Here is a 19,719-nt window from a genome sequence, read left to right as displayed (position 1 = left end):
TATTCAAAATATGATCCTTCCCTATGTCACAAGGTTCGAATTCGAATTCGAGTTCGACAACGATAAAATTCGAGAGAAGTTCGGTGAGGCCAAAAAAATTCGAAAAAAATTCGCCTTATATAAATTTCTTTTTTTTTAAATATAAATATTAAATCTAAAAAATAAATACTATTATGTTAAATTTCTATATAATATGAATACATTTTAAAACATATTCCTATTATTAGATTTTAAAAACTTAATTTAAATATTACTAATATATGATAAGAGTTATCTTAAAACGTAACCATATTATATAGATTTAAAAAACTTAATTTAAATATTACTAATATATTGTAAGAGTTATATTAGAACTTTTTATACTAACATAAAATATATTATAATCTAAATATTTAAAATATCAAACTTTAATATATTTAATAAAATACAAATCAATTTTTTTTTTAATAATTTAAAACATAATTAAGGTAGATAAATTTATATTTAAATACTAAATATTATAATTTAGGTCATTTATTAAATTCTAAAATATATTACAAAACAAATTAGAAGATTTAATAGGAAGATGCTAAATTTTTATTTTAAAACAAATTTAAAAGAAAAGAAAACTTAAAAATTAAAACTGAATATTTAAATTAAATCTAAATGTTTAAACTTTGAATTTAATTTAGATATTTAGAATCAAAAAGGAAGCCGACGATCATTTGATCTATCGAGCAAGATTATAAACTTCAGAAATATTTCCGTGGATGGAGTTTGAGCTTCTACGCAGGTTATCATTTACACTTATCGCTGCTTGACATGAAAGGGCCCTGCGAAAATGATTTTTTAATATATTTTATTTAAATAATCAGTACCCTGTCGAATTTAGCGACGAATTTTTGCGATTTTTTAGCAGAGTTTTGAAGTTCGCTGAATTTCGAACTTCATGGTTGAAATCCGGCGAACCCTGTGACACAGATCCTTCCCATCATGGATACAATGTAGAAGCATATTGCTTATTCCAAAACATTGATCCGTGACAATAACTTCTCCATTGCAGACCACATGATAGAACTCTCTGCAGAAGTGCAAACTACTCTACATACTTGCAAAGTTTTGCAAGAAAATCGGGATAAGACTTTAGCACTTATTCTCAAGGTACATTATGATTCTCTTTCTTATATTGGTGTCTCCATGTAAATAAGTTTTAAATAAATCTTTAGCATTATTATCAAAAAGGGGGAGAGACACTTAGTATGCTATATAAGGGGAGAGACGCTTATTATGTATATTGTATGGGGGAGAATCATGCAAAGGAAAGAAAAGTGTATATAGCAAAGAATTTGCAGATATAGTATACTGTATATACTTACAAAGACAAATTTTGAAAAATCTCAAAAAAATAGTATACCATACCAAGCCAGTACTACACTGTGATGTATATAAGTTTTGGCTAATAAGTGTTTTTGTCACTAATGCCAAAGGAGGAGATTGTTGACATTTAGTCAAGTTTGTTATTAGTGACAACACTTATTCAGATTTTGTATGGCTACCAAGCTCATTGAACAATCTACAGTGTTTGCCATGTAATTCAGTAACCACCGAGCTCTACAGTTCCTACCGAGCATTTTAGTGGTTACCAAGGGAATTCAATTAGTGTGAAGTGCAACAGTTCAAACCGAGCAGAATCAGGCAGTGTGAAGTCTAGCAGTTCAGTGGTTACCAAGCTTTGCAGTTTCTACCAAGCTAGCAGTTCATGTGAAGCGAAGTTAGTGTTAACCGAGCTATGTGATGATTAGTGTTTACTGAGTGCAGTCATGGTAAACAAGTAATTCAATTTCTACCAAGTTACACAATATCTACTGAGTCACCAATGCAGACCGAGTTTGAGACTACTCTGAGATGATTAGTATGGACCGAGCTTCTACTTCTACCGAATGCATAACGATGCCGAGTAGTGATAGTGGACGCCATGTATCAAAACTTCACCAAGTCAGTCTTCAAAACCCGAGTATCTACATATAGGCTGACTATGTAATATTGGTGTTAACTTGTATATTGGCCAACTTTGTAATTATGTAAATTGGATTGATATATATGTAATGCATTGTATCATATCCAAAGTAGTAAGAGTGAAAAGTGTGATAGGAAAAATAATGTGAAATAGAAGCATGTGAATGTGAGTCAACAGCAGACAAAGTGTATTTGTAAGGCTAGATCAACAAAGGAGCAGCAGAGTCATATCTATCACATAAAGGTGATCAGCACTTCAAAGAATCTCTATCAGCAAATCAGTTGTAAGTCAAAGATCTTGATAAGTAGGAGATAATTTCCACAGCAAGTCAAGTTGTGATGTGAATATCAGGATTTAACTGTGTGATTTTGAGTCAAACTCATTGACCCATGTTTCATGAGTAGTGATTCAACATGAATCCATCTCTCATGAGAATAAATGGATGAGTAATTCATTAAATCAGATCTAACTGCATGCATGAGAAACTGAAAGCATAAGACATTCGTAACACTTGAACACAATAATTTGGTGACCTAGAAACCTTCCAAGTAGAAAGTAAAACTGGGGTGGGGATGATACCCACAAAACTTAAATACTGCAGCATAGAGTTGGCCTGTTAAGGTTTATAATGATCACTTCTGATGATCTGCCCTGTTAGGAGCAATTAGGACTGCTAGGTCCACCTTGTTAGAGGTTCTACAAACATACAATGAAGTATGCACTCGGTAAAGAGATTTGAGAAAAGATTGTTAAGTCTACCTTGTTAAAGGATTTGGACTGGTTCACCTATTAGGATGAAACAGTAGATCTTTGACTTGTGATGTGAATATCAGGATTTAACTGTGTGATTTTGAGTCAAACTCATTGACCCATGTTTCATGAGTAGTGATTCAACATGAATCCATCTCTCATAAGAATAAATGGAACACTTAGCACTACCTAGATCCAATGAGTGCTAAGTGTTCCATTTATTCTTATGAGAGATGGATTCATGTTGAATCACTACTCATGAAACATGGGTCAATGAGTTTGACTCAAAATCACACAGTTAAATCCTGATATTCACATCACAAGTCAAAGATCTACTGTTTCATCCTAATAGGTGAACCAGTCCAAATCCTTTAACAAGGTAGACTTAACAATCTTTTCTCAAATCTCTTTACCGAGTGCATACTTCATTGTATGTTTGTAGAACCTCTAACAAGGTGGACCTAGCAGTCCTAATTGCTCCTAACAGGGCAGATCATCAGAAGTGATCATTATAAACCTTAACAGGCCAACTCTATGCTGCAGTATTGAAGTTTTGTGGGTATCATCCCCACCCTAGTTTTACTTTCTACTTGGCAGGTTTCTAGGTCACCAAATTATTGTGTTCAAGTGTTATGAATGTCTTATGCTTTCAATTTCTCATGCATGCAGTTAGATCTGATTTAATGAATTAAATGGTAATGGATTATTGCAATTAAGATCTGAATTTGTTAAAGTTTTTAAGGTTACTAATTCACCCCTCCCCTCTCAGTAACCTAGCATAGTCTTGAATATTTCCAACACGGTCAACCTTCCCTCCACCTAACTCCCCCGACCCATTGTCACCTCTTCACTTTCTCCAACATTTACCAGGCTATCAATTCCATGAGTTGCAGCAAGGTGGCGAATGAGGAAGGGTTCTAGGCGAAACTCTTCAAGCTTCGCTATACGGTTTTGGGCTCCTTCCTTTTTGTACTCTTTAATAGAGTGGTTTCTGCAGGTTCACTTGATTCTTGATCGAGGCACATTATCTATCCTACTCATAAGGTAAGGTCGTTTTTCAACCCCAACAATTACACAACTAATGATTGGGAACACTTTTTCCAAACTCTACGCTACAATGTTGAACACTATTTCATCTAGAGAACTTGACAAGCGAGGTTTTCGTACAAGGGGTCAAGTCGATTTCCACACTCATTTTTCAAACTACAGACCATATTTTGACCCTACGGGATATTATTGAGGAGGTTCAACACCACTCAACGAAAGCCTACTATTGCTTTGTAGACTTTCACAAGCTCCTGATTTTGTTCCCTGTGAGACTCTTTTTCAGTAACTTAGAAGCATTAAGATTTGTGCAACTCTCTTGGCAGCTATTATGAGATTATATGAGAATGTGGAGGCAGATTTAGGACTTCCCAAGGGTTTCCCAACCCGATCAAGAGCATCATCCGGGTGAAGCATGGTTGCCCTATACCTATCTCTCCCACCTTATTTGGCATATACATTGATGAGCTTGATGCTTTCCTTTGTAAGTCTTCGCTCCCCAACAACAGTTGTTATTTGCCCCAGGTCCTAATCCCCATTCTCTTATTTGTTAATGATGTGGTTCTTTTGGCCTTTTCTCCGGAGGGCCTTCAACAGCTTATGGTTTGGCCTCATTTTGTGACTTATGACTATTAATTGTAAACATGAGGATGACCTGAGTGATGATCTTTAATTGCCTGAAGACCTCTCATCTTCACTTCTATTTCCAAGGTCATGATATTGAGATTGCTTCCTCATACACTTATCTCGAGGTCAAGTTCTCTAGTCCCCGCTTTAGCATGAGACTTACCATGCAACCCACAATCAACAAGGGGCTCAACTCCTTCGCAATGCTTGAGCGATAGTGCTTCTGACATCACTTTCAGAACACTACGCCCAAGTTGTCCCTCTCGGACTCCTTGGTTGAACCGACTGTGCTCTAAGTTCTGTTGTGTGTTGGCCCTCTCTCCTACACACTATCTGGTCCATTGAGAGGGCTCATATCCTTCTCCTTCAGCACACCATTAGATGTCATTGATCTACTCCTCACAACATTATTTTGGCCAAGTTTGGTGCTCATCCCTTCAAACTTAAGCAATCTTTAACCTGGTCTAGCTCCTTCACCATCTTCGAGGTTTTGTGGATTATGCTTATGGGCATCACAGATACTCTTACTTGGTCTACTGCTTGTCTACGACTATTGTCGAGTTTGGCCCCAATGGCAAAGCCCATCGTTGGTGTGCCCAGGCTTTTGCCTTGTTGAGCTCGATCAAGGTCAAAATTGATTGTCTCCCTCCCTTCCAGTACTCTCAAGATGCTCCCGCTCACCTCTTTCCCTCACATTAGGAGTTGAACAACCATATCAAACTTGACATCTATAGATAGTATATTACCACAACCTAGCGCAACCCTTTGGGTGTTCTCTACTCGAGGATGGCCTTCTATGCTGAGCACTTTTTGGACATTCAAGACAAGGTCATTGTGCACCCTTTATACTTATCTTGGCATTGTAGCCATGCCCTTTGAATCCCCTTGAGTTCCTTCCGTGTTGGCTCCTACCGGCCCTACATCCAAACTAGCCACCAGATTAACAAAGCAGACCGAATCTACCACCTTTGTGTCTTAGGCGAGGTCGAGGTTGATATTCACTTTATCTTTCAATGCCCCACCTACTACGAGATCAAGGGGAGGTTTCATTGCTTATTCAGCGAGTGCATGTCTCTTTTGTCTTTCTTCGGCTACATCGATCAACGGTGTCTTGCTCTTTATCTCCAGGAGGCCATGTAGCTTTGCAATCCTACCTTAGAAAATCTTTTCCCTTCGAGGAAAACTTTTTATCATCTTATCACTTCTTTTTTCTTGTCAATGTCTCATGCCCAAGCTACAAAGCGATCACTTGACCTTCCTACTTCCAATTGCACCAAGATTATGAGACCTCGCAATAGGTAATCTTGACAACGACACTCCACCTCCAGCAGTATTATGAGATGGTCAAGAGCTCTCATCCTTTAATGCTGGACATTTTCCCACCTAGGAAGGACCATTAGTCTTCCTTCGTACATATTTTGCTTTCTTGTTTGTTGCTTTCTCAATCACCATTTGGTGCTCCTGCAATCAATTGTTGCCCTCATTGTATGCTTTTAGTCTCTTAGACCCTTTTGTAGTCTCTAGCTGGACATTAATAAATTTATCTTATCTAGGAGATAGTTGTCATTAAAAGATAAAATTATGCTTCTTCAAGAAGTTGGTGGTTCTTACCAGAATATTCAAGACCAAAATTTGATACTTTTCTTCCTACACAAAATAAGACTACATGGCTGGCAACAATCTGATATTTTCTTGACTTTTCTAGAAGGAGATGGAACTTCACAATTGACAGCCAACACTATTGTCCAAGCTAGGTGGCCTCAATTTTTTGAGTTCATCAAAGTCCTCTTGTCTCCTAAATGGTTGACCTCAACAAATTTCAAGTTAAGAGCATTCAAAGATTTCAATTCCTTCCCACATTGTGTCTTCTGGTGGTAGTCTCTTACACTTATTTTGGAATAGCTTTGTTATATATTCTCTTCTTCTTTACATTCAGAAGAGATTCAAGTTCAAAGATCAATTTTCCTACATAGTCCATCTTAACAAACCTATCCCACTTTACTAATCACTAGGTAAGGACCATAAAAGCATGTTCTCTATCTTGTTTCCCTTCATAGACTATTGTCTAAAAGATTGTAACCTCATAATCAACTTTGGGCTTGTTTCATGTTCTCTTTGCTGACTTCTAGAATATCTTTGATTTGCTGAATCAATTCTTGAGCACTAGGTAATCTACTATCAATGAGAATCTGATCGACAAAAGAAGTTGCATCATAGCCACACAACACTTTAAAGGGGGGCATTCAATCGACATAAGGTAAGTTGTATTGTAGTTTTATTTCCCAAAATTGCTTGTCCTTGAGCTATTACATGTGTCAACTCTGCAATGACTCCAACTACAACAGTCAATACCTGAATCCCAAATTAATCTAGGACCATGGGGTGTTTTCCTTGTATGTCATCTTTAAACTTTCATTGCTCCACTCTGATAAAAATGTCACCATGGTTTAACTTTAAAAAAACAAATCATGATCCCAATGAAGTATTGTACTAAAATACCAATGTCCGGATCCCAAATCATCATGTTGTCATATTCATCAAATATGAGAGGATAGACGTATCTCAAAGAGCTATTAGCATACAACTCTCCTACTCGAAATGATCTCCCGTGGATGTCAAAAATAATCATCCTAAGTGCATGCCCAGTCATGCAAAACCACCATATGCGACTGTTATGAATTAGAACAGCATTTATCCAACTAAGAACCTTGCTCCAAACGAAGCAAGTAGTACCTCCAATGACAAGATGAAGGGGTGTCATCATTGTGCCAACCTTCAAACACGAGAAGATGGGACAAACATCCCCAATTCCACCAATTAGTTGCCATCTCTAAAGGATATTCTGAAATCTTTGTGATCAGTAGTACAAAGAAACTATTCAACCCCACTATGTGGTCCACAACCCAATGGATTAAGGTTGAAATCCTTCTTCACATGTGTAAATCATTGTGTCACGTTCCAAGACTCAGCTGAAATTCATCCACTTCAAGTAAATGCCACTCAACATGAATAACAATAATCATGCATATCTCATTCCTTGAATATGGAACAGCTCCTTTCTCTAATAATGCATCATGAGGGAATAGTGTATTTGTGACTTCTCCAGGAGTGTCCATGTGTTCACAAAAAGGATCCTCGTCATAAGAGTCATGTGTTAACACACCAATCATCCCACATTAATTTTCATTTGCAAATTTGAAATGCCAATACTAACCAAATACTTGCCTATCCAATCTTGTATGTCTTTTTTGTAAAATTTGGATCTACGCTCATGTGATGACATAGAGCTGCAAATCAGAATTCACTGCTCATTCCGAGATTAGAACAGCATCATGTCTAGTGTAGTTAAGCAACAGTTCGAAGGTATTTGGATCCCCATTCAAGATGGTTTCATCCTTGACTCTTTCATCTGTGCTTGCAATCCATTACTACTGATCCAAAATATGTAGGCACAATCTTTCCTTGTTCCATCATACTTCAAGTCTTCTTTAAACTTCCCAAATGAATTGTCTCGTCATTGTTGTTAAGCACAAAATCATTAGCACAATTGAAGTTTCTGATTCATAATTTATTTCATGTCTACACAATTCTGAATGCTTCCTATTCTTGGCTGTCATAAGAGGCTTAATCATCAACTGTTCAACATCTATAGTATACCTTTCCTTCAAGGAAGTCAAAGGATCTGTGTGTTTGACTTGTTCTCCATTTTTTTGTAGGTGCTATCTTGCATGGGCAGCCAACAACTGAATCTCCTTAGCTATTCCCGTCCACTCATTACATAGATTTGGGTCCTTGTAACATCTTCAATGCCATGATAGCTAATTTCAGACCACTCGAGGGGTGGGTCTGTGTTCAAAGTGTCATGCATAACTCTTGAATCTGGAAAGCCAACATCAGGAAACTCAACAAAACTTACATTTTCATTTTGTAAACCAAAATCCAAATCACATCCTAAATCATTTCCTGAATCCTGTACCTTTATTCTCCAACAAGTTTATGCAAATCTGATTGCTCTTCATTCTCTAAATCATAAGAGGTTCATCCATCACATCCACCAGGCTTTGCTGATCTTAATTCTTTGCTTCTACTGACTCCTCTCTAATCATTGTATCATCTTCTACATAGCATCTCATGTTGGATGTTGCAACACGTCACTACTACTAATTTCATAAACCCCTTCAATTATTGATTGAATTTCCCTCTTCCTTGTATTTTCTGCTTGTTCCTGAAGTGTGGCTGCGCTAGTTAACTGATTTTCCACTTGGTCTACGGAGTAGTGAGACTTAACTGGTAGCAGAGTTCATCGATTTTGTTTTCCTTGTCTTCAACAAACTTGTTGGCAAGGTCCCTATTCAAAAGCAGCTGCAACTAATCCGATTTCATTGTCTCTAATGCCACTTTGATTGTTTGTAGTTGTGGACAAGTAATTTCACCAATAATTCCCTTCTGAGTATTCTAGATAAGATCTTTGATGTGTTTATGGCTATTATCAGCCCTTGATAACACTTGCACAATCTTTTCTTTTGTGACCAATAATTGTTCCGTTAAACCTTGCTCTGCCAAAGTCTTCTGCTTATTCTCATTAAAGTGACTAGAACTATCAGACAACAAATCTTCTAATTTGTTTTCATTTATAAGGATGCTCTTCTCATCATTAGTTTGTGATTTAGGAGGTGCCATATATTCCTCACTAGGTGAAATAGCATTATGAATGAAATCCATCGCTTCATCACACTCGTCAATACTGATCTTCAAATCACCCACATAAAAACGTAAACATTCATTACCTATAGCAAAAAAATTCCCAAGATTGAAACTTGCACTTTCAAGTGAAAATTGCTCCTCGGATGTTATTGTAATAGATGATTGATTTTCTGATTTCGTAACTTCCACGATATCATCTCCTTCAATCTTAATTAGTCTTCATCTATAGCTTCAGTGGGTGACTCTCCTAGGTACCTCGTAGGGCTGGAGTGCACTAGTGGCTCTATTCTCTTTAGAGTTTACAATCCAAACTCCCATGCATGTTGACTGATTTTATCTTCTCCAAGATCACCTATAGGCTGCAAGTCACAAACAAGTGCTTCTTGTTCTTACACTAACCATTCTTGAAAGGTACTTACTGTTTTTTCTTCATTATTCTTCCGATGTAATTCACCCCCCTTGTTTTACCAGGTCTCGAGGATTACAACCATGCTTAAGAATTCATCAAAGGGAACCTCTTCTTTAAACCCCTCAAGCATGCTTTGGTACTCTTCAAAAAGTTGGACTGCTTTGTGTTCTTTACTTTTCTTATTCATTACAGCCTCTCCATCTAGCTGGTCTTTAAGACAATACCTCTTCTTCCTATGCCCTCCTTTTGTTTTCAGTCCGTAGTATTCACTGAAGGTCATATTATCATGGACCGCCGCACTCAAAGCATCGTATTCAGCATAAAGTTGGTCCATCTCACTAGCTAGTTCAAGTTGCCCTTCACCCTTGTCATACGCAAGCTTAACAATACTTGTTCCTTCTTGAGACCTCTCAACAATTGTGCCAATTCCTCCATTGTTGCAGACATATTGATGTACAACACAGTTGATCTCTTAAAGAAGGCTTTAGTAGCACCGTCCTCTCCATCACCCACACTGAAACCCTTATTCTCTCTCTGATAATATGTCTATGCTCTCCTGCCCATCAATCAAAAACACAGCTGGCAAGACTTAGGTGCTAATACCATCGTAAAGACCTTAAGATCTATATGATTTGACTTTCGTTTTTCTGAACTATTTAATCCTCAAAATAAATAACTGATAACACAATATTGATCCAGGGAAAGAAATAGTCAATAATACTTATGCAGATTCAAAACATCAAATAACAGTTTTACCCGATATCTGTAAATTTAGGAATATATTTGTATTTGAATAGTTCAAGTTTTCAGATTGCACAGAACTCAATATATAGTTTGAATAGTAACAGAACAAAGAATTAACTCTTGAGAGTTTCATCCCAAGACCAAGTAGAGCTCGAAGGTGATCTCTTGGGTTCCGTCCCAAGATCCAAATCATGCACAAATGCAAAGCAAAACATTCAACATAACCAAAAATTGGCATAGTCAATATATACATACTTGGGGCAGTCATTAACTTGTCATGCAAGGCAAGTAAACAATCCGATTTCACCCCTTTCTAGAAGTTGATAGAAGGCATAAAACAAAATAAAATAAAGCACAAATCCAATTTTCTGCAAGAGGAAAAAATTGCACAGTTAGCAGCAATTGGATGCGGTGGTTCTTACTAAAAGATTCAAGACCAAGATCTGGTTCTTTTCTTTGCACAACTGGCAACAATCTGATCATTTCCTGATAGAAGGAGATGGAACTTCATACTTGGCAACCAGCACTGATGTCCAAGCTAGGTGGCCTCAACTTTATGGGTTCATGACATTACATATGAATCACATCACAAAACTGAGCTAAGTCCAACATTAGAAGGACCCTTCAAGTCGTCTCTACGATCTCTCTTGCAATCTTTAGCATATGGTGCATCTTTGTTCAAAGGGGGATTAGATATTTGGCATCCTATTGTAGGATACTAAGTGTTTCATCTTGCATGTTGGTGTAGTCACAAAACTCACATTAACGGTCCCTTTTCCACCACCCTAATTTTTGCCCTAAAATTACAATTCCAAAATAATCAGTGTAACACAGGGACTTGCAGCCCCCTCCCAAACCTCAAAGTATTCATCCCCAAGATGTCCCCGCACCGGGTACTTGCCCCAAGTACCCCCACCTCTGCCATTCTGCAGCCATGCTGCTACTGGAATGGGTACTTGGATTCCTACTTGAATTTTGATTTTTTGATTGTTATTATTGGGTATATCATATCTTACTATGTTGGATGTTCAATGGTTCTAGTTCATGTTACAATTTTGCTATGTTCAAGTATTTTAATTTGGTATGTTCTACTGAAACTTCATTTCATAACAAGCATTTCAAGTTCTATATATATACTATACAACACCCCTCCCTACCCCGTCTTCCCTTGCCACTGTCACCTGGCCATCCCTCCACTGTCCCAAAAATGAGGTCCCTTTCCCCCCATCCCGAAAACTCTTCCCGGTGTCCAAAAAATGAGTACTAGTGCAACATTGAAAATAATCCATAAAACATATGTTTCCTACTAGGGTTAAGGACATTAACGCAATACTATGATATAGCTATTCTCATTGATGGAGTTCCTTTGTAATGTCCCAAATTGGGGTTTACCATCACATAACCAATCATAGATTCATTTAGGGAGGAGCTTCCAGAGGGCACCAATAAATTGCCTAGAACAACTAAGCCAAAAAGCACTAACTATCACATTATAGCAACTTGCCCTAAACTCACAAGTGATAATAGTATCCTACAAGCAGCAAGCAGCAAGATTGTCTGACAAAGACCAATTCTATAATCAACTCATCTCCTAGCCCACTAGAGGCAAGAATGTCCAACAATGACCAATTCCATCCATCAGGGTGGCGTACTCAATCCAGCTAAGCTCAAGAGCACGTCACATTCGCATTACAGCAACTTGCCCTTATCCCACAGGTGGGAAGAACATTGAACTATGGCCAATTCCACCCCTTGGGGTAATCAATTTTCCTCTTGGTATACAAGAGATAGGAAGGTCCAACTATGACCATTCCATCTCTTAGGGTGGTGTTTGGGGTGGTGTACTTAGTTCAGAGAAGTTAGTAAAATGGGTCTCCCTATCTTACTTCATCCAACTCATATGGAATAAATGCATGCATATATGTAAACACATGTGTAGTATTCATACGCAAAACGTCATAGATAAGATCTATTGATAATTCATATCAATTTATAAATTTTATTCAAATTCTCTATGCCAGGTGAGGTCACTATGCGTAATGTTTGTTTAGTTCAATTTATGTGATGTTCTCTTTTCCAAATAGGATTTATTAATAATTAATTAATTAAATAATATAATAGTAATAAAATTAAAATATTAAACAAACAAACAAATAAATAATAATCAACGGTTCTATCCAAGTCCAACTACTAGTGATTGTTTGTTGTTAGAAAAAAATTAAATATAAGTGCGCTAATAATACATGGCTAGAACAAACATGAAAATACCAACAGAAGATAAGCGCATATTAATCGCAAATATGTATTCTGCAGCTTTTGATGACGTGTGTATTAATAGGATAAACCCTCATTAATGCTGAATACAGATTTGTCGGAATCAATTAAAGCATAGTTACGGAGTGCATAATTGATAGAGACTATAGAATGGCAGATTAGCCATCTAAGGATATCGTAACATATTTAATTAATGGGAAAAGACATAATGTATCATGATTATTAGTTATCAGCAATTACAATACCAAAGTGATAAGGTGTAATTCAAAGGGATACTCAACATAGTTGAAATTAATAATATTCACAAATGTTTATAATGGAAGGCAGTGTTTGGCCAAAATATTCTACATCCAAAGAATGTGACTTCTTAGATCACAAAAGATATATTGGGAATCTTTCCCATTCTCAAGGCGGCCTAGGAAATTATAGTAAGTGTTTAGCATTAAACACATGGAATAAAAAAATGGAAGTTACAAAGACATTGAATGCTCTACAGATGGAAGCAAAAGGGAGTAAGTAAATAATTGCCTGCAGATCGCTATATCAGAAAATTATTGGAAATGAGGGATCATTATAAATATGGTCTCTAAATGTATATTTAATAATAGTTAAAGTCAGAAGTGTATATGGGCTAATAATATATATAGGCAATATTCTAAAAATTTAATATCTAAACAAATATGGTTATATTAATATTAATATCAGTAATATTATGCAAGAAGAATAAGATAATGGTAATGGATACTCTAAACAAGTCAGTGACTATAGCCATGGAAAGTATTGAATTAGAGGCTATTATATTTGAATTCTATATGTTATTTATACTGTATTATATTTACATATATATAATCGATATATATATATATAGATCATAAATGTATAAATACATATATTAATATTATCTTATATATGTAGATTAATATTAATAATAATATCAGAATTATATGGATAGCGGTAATACATGAGATATTAATCATATATGTCCATGTTCAGATTTGTTATTACTTAATACCTGAAGGAGAAAGGGGCTATAATGTTTCCAAGGAGGGGCTGGTCTAAATCCAATCACTAGTATTATTCCCAAGACAAGGTAGGGGTCAGTGTGCCAGAAGCCTTGACAGCAAGTCCGAAGATAGGATACAAGATTGGATTTGCAAACTTTGAGGGGGCCTATTCTAATTGGAATCTAGGCACCTTGGTTACATGCCTAATCTTTCCTACATCAATTTGAAGTAGTAATACAGTCAGTATGGATATTAATAATATATAAAGATAAATTAATCTAATGAGATGAATGAATAATTCTCTTTAATTTCAATGTCTTAGACTGAATCATTATATCTTTATCCAATTAGCTTAGGGCATAAACATTTAATATGGGTTAAAACAGGCCTGAATCTACGAGGAGACATTACAATTTATAACTGCTCTCAGTAGGGATGATATTCAGTAATCTTGATCTGATTCCTTATATCAGATTTTGACTTCATTGATGTTTAAAATCTGAATAAAAAATTCCTATTGTTGCTACTTTTTCAACTTCCCTTACTCATCCCCAACTCTCCTTACATAAATGCCCTGTCACACCTTTTCATGTCACAGTTTATATTTTCATATATATATATATATATATATGAAAATCCGAATTATTATACCAGAATATTCTCTTTGATTGCTTGAACTCCATTGCTCTGCTGTATATATCATTGTTTCTGCTAATATTATTCAATGCTTCTGCTGTTCATTCCATTCTGTCTCTTTTTCCGCCTTAAAGAGATCTACCTGATTAATTCATTATCTCTGTCAAAGTATAATTGCTGACCTTGCTGTGTTCTGCATTCAATTCAAAGTTCAGAATCTTTATTTATAATTTTCCTTGATGCCTTCCAATGCCTTTCTTCTCCTTCTGTGCCCTTTTATGAGAAGGGATGTGTCCCTTCATTTGGCAAGGGACACCTCTTTTCAAGTTAATCGCTTCCCTCTACCATGGTCAGCACTTTATCACCGATCTTATTATCCTAAACAAATCATTTTATTCTCAAATCAGTCTTGTCCTTTACTGTTTTATTTATTCTTTTATTATTTAATATTATTTTTTAAATTGCCTCCTCCCTTGGTCGGCTCCTTATAGCTGGACGGAGTTATAACAAGTTACACTTCACTGCAACTACAGTAAATAGCAATCATTTAAGACATCCTCATTACCGGATCACACCTTTAGAATGTTTCCACAAATTGAAGTTCAATGGTCCTGCTAAAGGCAATCTAGGTCTGGCTAGTACAGGCATGATAGTGTACTCTTCTTCAAGCCCTTTCCCCAGCATAATTCCTTCTTTTTGGATACCAAATCAGATAATGAAAGGGAAGCATTGATAATGTCAGAAGGTCTTGACTCAACCGTTGCTTCGGGTTGCAAGAATTATCATTGAGGAGCCGTGACTCATTAGTCATAATTTCAAAATTATCACTTCTGAGCATTGTTCCAGGGAATGCAATTAGGCAGCTGAATGCTTGGCAAATGACAGCTATTTTATGTATATATAACCGTATTCACCAATGGTTGTAGATATAAAGATTGGAACTTTTTGGTGACTACTTAAATGTTGAAAAATATGCACTCTGCTATGAAAAATGCTTTCTCCTCAATGTAATTATAAATGGTCCCATTGCTCACATTAGAGGACAAACTCACAACTTGAAAAAGCAAACATTTGTATTTCTCTAATAAAGATGGTCACTGGGAACAAATTCAAATGGCTTCTTTAATATTTGCTCTTCTCACCTTCCTCATTTATCTTTTATACATGAAATAAGTAGCTTTTGCTCACATTAGAGGAAAAACTCACAACTTGGGAACCAAACAGTTGTATTTCTCAATAAATATGGTCACCAAGAACAGGTTCAAAAGGCTTATATAATACTTGCTCTTCTCACCTTCCCCATGTGGAACAAGTAACTTTCAAATTATGAACTTCTAATCAACTTCTATGCTAGTCCCTTGAAATAAAAAATAAAGCTTCCAATCATTATTATTCATGGCATTCATTCTTTAGCTGGAAAAGTAAAAAATGCATAGCATCATCCAATATGGTGATATTTGGCTAACAAATTGCAGAAAATTCCAATAGTTTCTTCAGTGTAGTAAATATAGATAAACAACAAACCAGGTCCACAAAGGGGTAAATTAACTACAACTAGTGCAAAGAAAATTTACACAAAAATTAGAATTATGTATAAGACCAAAATGATATTCATCTCGAAATAGCAAAGGAATATTTGATCATTCATGGACCCGTCACAATATAGCTCAGAGATTTAGTTCCTTTGTTTTAGATACATTTACTCATAATTCATACCATATAGAGTTTATCTCTTCAAAATGGTTACAACATTTTATTGTAAAAATTGGTACTTGATTATCTTTCATTCTGGACATTATTTATTGGGGAGTACAGTTTGTAGTTTTGTGCTGAAATTGGTGCTCCACATTGCCATCAAATGAAACATCCTTAATATCCAAACTTTACATGCTAACCCACCAATATAAATAAAGGATGTACCTATATTCTTCATCATAAATCCATGAGACCAAACTTAACACTTGCTACAAAAATAAAGAAAACAACAATGAACACACTAGCAATGAAGAAAAGCTTCTACAAGACAGATGACTTTAAGAGTATGCAGTTCAAGTATGAAGACTAAGCATGAACTATTAAAGCTTCTTACAATGAATGTACTATGTTGCTTTCAAGAAGGATTGACTCCATGATGTGCCCTCTCTTCCCACCAAGCATATTAGGAATAAACTATGGCAGATAATACAAAACATTTAAATGTCCATCTGAGGAACATGCCATTACCAACCAACCAGAAGATAACATTTCTTTTAATGCAGAGCAAATTCTGCCAGCCAACCAGAAGATAACATTTCTTTTAATGCAAGCAAATTCAGCTTCAACCACAAGCACTGCATTTTTTGCTATTGCACAAAACCTTACTCATAAACAGTTCTTCTGTTTTAAAATCCTTTTAAAGCTTATAAGACTTCTCTTCAAAACCTAATTTGTTCATTGCAATAGTTAATGCTCTTCAAAACCTAATTTGTTCATTGCAAGAGTTAATGCTCTTCAAAACCTAATCTGTTCACTGCAAGAGTTAATGGCTTTCTCCTAAAATGTGTTTGCATCCTCCAACTATACAGTCTTTATCATTACCCAAGGTTTGAGTGTTTTATGTCATACGACTATTTGATATCTATAACTTACTACAAATCTACTGCAATGCCAATATCATGCAATGGGATATAAATCCACATTAACAATATCATTCTTATGCCATAAGCAAGCTAGAACACATTCTACAGTAGTTTCTGAATCAAAATTGCCCCAAATTCCTGCATGTAGTTTATGTATTTACTTTTATTAGGTTTATGAAACTTCAATCAAAAATTTGCACGAGCACAGCACAGACCAGACAACTATCTGCCATATAATTGTACTCAACTGCATGCAAGTCCTAACTATCACTCACAAATCTTGCTAAAAACCAAAACAAGACACCTAACTGTCTACCAGACACCTCAATGTCTACCACCCATATTTCTTAGAGTTGGAACTTATGCAGGTATCCAAAGCTATTACGACAGCATTTAAATGACCAGCACAGAAGTCTTACTGGGGAATAAAGCTGAGAGCTTGAAAATTCTCAAGCAAGTCAAGCTCCATAAGAAAATTTAGACAAAATAAATACTGCTACAAACAGGAAGAAAGAAAGAAATGTTACAGAAAGCTCCCAAGATATACCAGACAATAATTTACAAAGACCAAGCCATTAATTACCGGACTGATTTATGAATTTCAAAACGTACTTAAAATCTTATGGTTGTAACTTGTCTCAATAAAAAGACAAACCTACACAAATACCCCAGAGAGATCTATATTAACTTTGATGAATGACCACTTTGGGCGAATGGGACTCAAGAATACATCCAAGTACAATGTGAGAACTGCAAGGCTGAAGCATAGCCTCACTCAAGTCTCTAATTCTGTATCAATATCAAAGCTAACGAAGCATACTAATTGACTGACGATGTTGTTCAGCTACATAGGAATAGTCATAGAAAGCGAGAGAAAGAAAGGAAAAATTTATGACAAATACAATGTGTTACAATCCTAAATTTTAAGAATGTCTCGGGTCTCAACACAGCAGAGGAATGTTAATAGCAGAGTGGTTTGGGCTTTGAGGAGCCAGTGATACAATCCTGATTCGAGATGAACATCAAATATAAAGATTTCATTAAGGAGAATATGTGAACACCGTATTTCAGGTACCCACAAATACAAATAGCCATGTTCGAATAGAAAAATAAGTAGCCGATAAGGATAGCAGGCGCGTTACTAATTCATAGCCTGGGCAACAGGGTGAAAGGATACTATCTTTATGTTAGAATAGTACCAAAGCTAGAGACGGAACCGGGAATACAAATCAACACTGTCAATCAAAAGCCTACAAATACAAAAAGCCAATGGCGAGACGGAACCGGGAATATATAAAAACACTGTTTTTAAATAAATTCATTAAATCCAATTTTGAATTAATTCTAAAAATGTAGCCCCGTACGCCAAATACGCAATTCGAACAAAACTCGTACAGTAGATCTAAACCCCAAGCTTCAGATCGCACAGATCCAGTACGCGCAAGGGCATCAAGATCACTTACATTCAAATTTTGAAACATTGAATTACTTTCCTCGGAATAATCTCATAAGAAAAAGTCTACAGTAATTCGCAGAATGCAAATGGAAAACTCAAAAGAAACAAGAAAAAACTCCATAATTAACGCCAGTCAATGCATGATCGCAATAAAGAGCGCCATAAATGAAGTAATGCGAATTGAACACGAGGCGAGACTGGGAAAAAAACTGCAAATTTCAACTACTTACCGATTTTATCTAAACATTGGAACACTTATAATGCCTGAAAATCGAACAATGCGACGATCTTAAGCTTGTTGCGGATACACCTCATGTCCCGATAATCGAACCCTGTAACCTCTATTTTGAAAACGAAACAGGAACCAAATAGGAAATGGGCATATAGGCAGCTGCAGGGGATCAAGCAAGAATGTTAACAGCTGCAATATGCGGATGATAAGGACTTGAGAACAGTTACGAGTACGTCGATCTTTTGACGGAGAAGAGCTCCGACTTTGACAACTCTCTATCCGTCGACAGATGTCTTTAAACGGCCTTTTATTCGCGGGCAACCACAGGGAATGTTACTGTCGTCGATCAGCCCCGTATATATTCATCGTATATGCCCACATACATATACACAACGTTCTAATGTGCTAGAACGTAGGGCACGGTCATATCAGAGCCTACGTGGTGTGGAAAAAAACATACAGGTGGCCCTTTTGTGGCAGAGCATTTGTTTCTCTCGCCCCAACTTAGGGCACAGATTTTCGCTGGGCGAATTAAATATTCCTAGTCGCGTTATGGCGTTGTGAAAACGTGATTTACCCCTCTTATTGTGGGGTTATAAGCTCGTACTGATAAGCTATTGATTTAACACGATTGATAGTAACTGATTCTTCGGACTCGTTAGTTTTAAAGCGCATGGCAATTTCAGTTGGATTTTTGGGTGCTAATCTTTGATTTCAATATGATTGGTTGTCAAGAAGAGGTCCCAGAAACATCTACTATTTATGCACTGTATAAAATTCTTACCTCAATATTTCACCAATTTAATTTTTAAGATTAACTTCTCTTTTATATTCAGCACTTTGTGGGAGCAATCTTATTATATATAAAAATAAATTTTCAACTTTTAAAATTAAAATTTGGTCAATTGTATCTCTTTCATGTAGTTAAAAGGTTTTCAATGTGTATTTTGTAGATCAAAGTATTATAATAATTCGGTTTAAAATTTAAAGGAGTATTTATTATGAAAATATTTTGATTGGAGAGTAGATTGGGTACCACATAAAGTAACCTCTCTGATAATGCTAACGAAATTTGAATCCTATGAAAGGTTTGGGAGATATTTATGTAACATACTTAATAGTCAAGTATTATCAAAGAGTAATGACCTATTCATGAATAAACTCTTGTAAATAGTACATATGACCAATTAGTTATGTGGTCTCCTCATGATGAACCAAAATCCAC

At 36.0% G+C, this 19,719-nt stretch overlaps 1 protein-coding gene across 3 annotated transcripts in view; it reads right to left on the bottom strand.

Moving 5' to 3' along the window:
* LOC149568771 (putative sugar phosphate/phosphate translocator At1g48230) overlaps positions 1 to 19,225 on the bottom strand; it is a 117,331-nt gene extending 98,106 nt beyond the window's left edge. Inside the window, exons 1-2 of one of the 3 annotated variants that reach the window (XM_089821660.1) lie at positions 8,394 to 9,979; positions 7,643 to 8,296 (exon numbers count right to left, since the gene is read on the bottom strand). The gene's annotated coding sequence lies outside the window, so the exon portion shown is untranslated. Of the gene's footprint in view, positions 1 to 7,642; positions 8,297 to 8,393; positions 9,980 to 18,492 lie in introns of those variants that run through there. The other 2 variants (XM_089821661.1, XM_089821659.1) reach the window with 2 other exon arrangements.
* Between the last annotated feature and the right edge of the window lie 494 nt (positions 19,226 to 19,719).

The sequence above is a fragment of the Cupressus sempervirens genome, chromosome 3 (assembly GCF_028749045.1).
Source record: "Cupressus sempervirens isolate cs-2001-9-10 chromosome 3, ASM2874904v1, whole genome shotgun sequence".
NCBI lineage: Eukaryota > Viridiplantae > Streptophyta > Pinopsida > Cupressales > Cupressaceae > Cupressus > Cupressus sempervirens.
Note: the sequence above shows the minus strand (reverse complement) of the source record. Positions and strands in the feature narration are given on the sequence as shown.